The sequence below is a fragment of the Calidris pugnax genome, unplaced genomic scaffold (genome assembly GCF_001431845.1).
Source record: "Calidris pugnax isolate Ruff unplaced genomic scaffold, ASM143184v1 scaffold81, whole genome shotgun sequence".
Classification (NCBI taxonomy): Eukaryota; Metazoa; Chordata; class Aves; order Charadriiformes; family Scolopacidae; genus Calidris; species Calidris pugnax.
Window position 1 is genome coordinate 10,887,912 of NW_015090880.1, and position 3,371 is coordinate 10,891,282.

Below are 3,371 nucleotides of genomic sequence, written 5' to 3' on the forward strand. Positions count from 1 at the left end.
CCCGGCCGGTCCTCCTCCCTGCCCGTCTCCATGGGAGCCTTGGCGGCCGCTTCCGCCGCCGCAGCCCGGAAGTGACATCGCCGGGCGGCCATCTTGGGGGCGGGCGGGTTGGGCGGCCATCTTGGGGGTAACGGGCGCGGCGCCCGCCATGATGTGTGTGGCGAGCAGAGCGGCGCCGCCATGATGGGAGTGGCGGGCCGGGAAGGGGCGGCCGAGGCCGAGGAGCGGAGGGCGTAAGGCGGACCCAGACTGGAAGCCCAGCACGACTCCAGGGCGGGCAGCTCGACCTCAAGGCTCCCCGGGCACGGGGCAGGCCGGCTGAGGAGAACCAGCGGCAGTGGCAAGGTGTGGTGTGTGGCTGGGCTCCATGGCGGAGGTGGACGTGTGGGCAGGGGGTTATTCCTCACCGTGCGCCCCAGCCAGCCCCGGCTCTGGGCACCCTCTGTGAGAAGAGCTGCCCTCCCACCCAGCGCCTTCCTGCTCATCATCAGCCCCGGGAGGGAGGAGGTGGAAAGGCTTCGCTGCTGCCATTGTGGTCGTGATTGCACCTGCAGAGCTGAGCTCCTCTGCAGCAGGTTTGCGGAGGGGGGGCCCACGCTGCTGCCTGGGCCCTGAACAGAGCAGGTGTAAAATCATAGCATGGTTTGGGTTGGAAGGGAACTTTAAAGGCCATCTAGTCCAACCCTCCTGCCATGAGCAGGGACATCTTCAACTCGAACAGGCTGCTCAGGGCCCTGTCCAGCCTGACCTTCAGTGTTTCCTGGGATGGGGCATCTACCACCTCTCTGGGCAACCTGTCCCAGTGTTTCATCACCCTCAGTGTAAAAAACGTCTTCCTTATATCTAGTCTGAATCTACCCTCCTTTAGTTTTAAACCATTACCTCTTGTCCTATAGCAACAGACCCTGATAAAAACTTTGTCCCCATGTTTCCTGTAGGCCCACTTTAGGTAGTGAAAGGGGTTATAAGGTCTCCCCGGAGCCCTGTAGTTTCCAACCCCTCAGCCTGTCCCCATTGTCAGGCAGGCAGTGGGGGCTGCCGTTCCCCCTCCCGCCCCCCCCAGGGCTACAGCCAAAGCCAGCTCCAACCTGGGGATGGTGGCAATGGCCCGTCACACACCCAGCCCCGTGCCAGCTCAGTGGGGAGCGGGTATCCAGGAAGCGCTAACCCCCCCGCGGGGAGCACGTGTCCCCGGGGAGCGGGGGACCTCCCTCCCTGCCCTTCCCTTCCTGCCCTCCCTGCAGGGCCGGGGGGGCCGCTCTGCCCGCAGGGCCCAAACCGGTTCCTCTGGGGCTTGTGTGCGCGGGGGGCCGGGGTGAGGGCAGGATCTCCTGGCAGCACAGACCATCGCATGGGCTCTGCCAACAACGCAGCAATCCTTTATGGGCTCCGTGGGCAGCTCTGCAGCCGGTGGCCAGTGCAAAGGGGACATGTTCCCCAGCTGGGGGGTGGCTGTGTCCCCCCCTGGCAGGGCAGGGCCGTGGCCCGGTGGGGTGCTCCCTGCACCACCCACAGCCAAGAGGTGATCTGAGAATCGCTGCTCACACCAGACCAACTGCTGACTGTCCGCAGGGCAGGAGCTGCCCAGGACCCCTGCCTGCCCAGCCAGGGGAGGGGGTGGAAACACACCCGCACGGGCTGGGGGCACGCTCCGACCTTGTGCCACTGCTCTGAGGGCTCCAGGCTGGATCTGTCCCCATCCCCACAGCGCCGGGGATCCCTGCAGCAGCATGGTGGCCCAGGGTGGTGGTGGGGCTTCTCGGCGGTGCCGAAAGAGCTTTGGACAGACACGACATCCCCGATGGCTCTCTGGCTGCCTGCTCAGCGGGAGTGATCGTGTCATTCCAAAGCCATCTCTCTCTTTGGGGGACAGATCCTGCCCGGGCACCACTCACCCCTGCCAGCTCCGGGGGAGGGCTGGGGGGGCTGTGGAGTGCCCAGAGTAGGCTGATGGTGGCAGGAAGCTTGCACGGCATCTCGTGACCCGTACTGTCCCGGCGCAGGTGGCCACATCCGCCCTGTGGCCAGCAGCCGGAGCCGCCGCTCAGCACGCTCGTCCCGGCGATTAGTCCCCAGAAAGCCAGCTGCTATTTTTAGCTGTCGGTGGCACGAGACCACCGGAGAGCCCCCAGCCCTGGGTTGGGGGGGTGGGGAGGCTGAGCCACGAGGCTGGGCACCAGTGATCCCTCATCCCCACACCCCCCTTCTCCCAGTGTGGCCCCTACGCACTGCCCCAGCCCCACAGAGGGGTTGGAGGGGGGCGAGCGGCTCTTGCCCCTTGTGGGGCAGCGGAGTGGGGGGCGAGGCGGGGGCGGGAGCGCGGGTAACGAAACCCCAGGGCAGCTGGGCGCAGCGGGGACAGCTGCTTTTGGGATTCCGTTGCCCGCGCCGGCGCCACAGAGGGATGGGCACGGGGGCCCACCGCCATGCCACCCCGTCCCCGGGGCAGCCGGTGGGCCGAGGAGGGGAGAGCGTGACTTACCGGCAGGGATGGGGGCAGAGGAGCTGCGCGGGGACTGCGGCTGGGCCGGTTGTGGCCAGGGGGTGCCGGGAGAGGCTGGGGTTGTGCTGTGGGCCGGGTGCCAAGGGGAGGGCGGCGCGGCTGAGCCAAAAGGAAACGGCTCCGAACAAAGCCCCGGTGGGGCTGGAGCATCTGGTGCCAGCCCGGCAGCCCCCGGAAACCCGAGCCGTCCCCGAGGGAGGGCACCCGCCCCGGCACCTGCGGCACGGCATGGCCCCCACCGCCATCAGCGCCGACAGCCCTCTGCCGCCCGGCCGCCCGCCCAGGGGGGAAGTGAAACCATGCGGGGAACCCCACCAGCCCCACGTGGTGCTCGCCCAGGGGGACCTGCCATCGAGCGAGGGTGCCCCTCCATGGGTGCCAGTGATGGCCGACACCTCCCCGCCCCGGTGGCGGGAAAACTCCCGCTGCTGACACCGGGCAGCTCCCGGTCACCCCCGCAGTGTCGCGGCTCTGGCCGACCCCGGCTGGGTGGCACGGGGTGGGGGACATGTGTCCCCAGCCCCAGGGCACCCCCTGAGCCCCCAGTCCCCTGCCACCTGCTGCCACCTGTCCCACCGGGAGTGCCACAGAGGAAAGGGGGGGACCGGGACCCGGCAGCCCGCGAGTTCGGGGCCGGGAAGTCACGGTGGCGGCTCAAGGGGGCTCACCCCGGCTGGCAGCTGCCACCCCCCGGCGGGGACACGCCGTGCCGGGGGCACAGGACCAGGGCAGAGCCGTGCCGAGCCCCGGGGCACCGGCGGGGCCAGGCGGGCGGCGGGGACCCCCGGGCTCCCCCTGCGCGGGGACCGGCGGGCACGCCGCGGCTGCGGGACGGGAGCGCAGCCGAGCCCTGGTCCCGCTCCCTCCC

At 69.4% G+C, this 3,371-nt stretch overlaps 1 protein-coding gene across 1 annotated transcript in view; it reads left to right on the forward strand.

Moving 5' to 3' along the window:
- Nucleotides 1-233: 233 nt before the first annotated feature.
- NDUFAF3 (NADH dehydrogenase (ubiquinone) complex I, assembly factor 3) overlaps nt 234-3,371 on the forward strand; it is a 6,043-nt gene continuing 2,905 nt past the window's right edge. The window contains exon 1 of the mRNA XM_014946671.1: nt 234-345. The gene's annotated coding sequence lies outside the window, so the exon portion shown is untranslated. The remainder of the gene's footprint in view (nt 346-3,371) is intronic.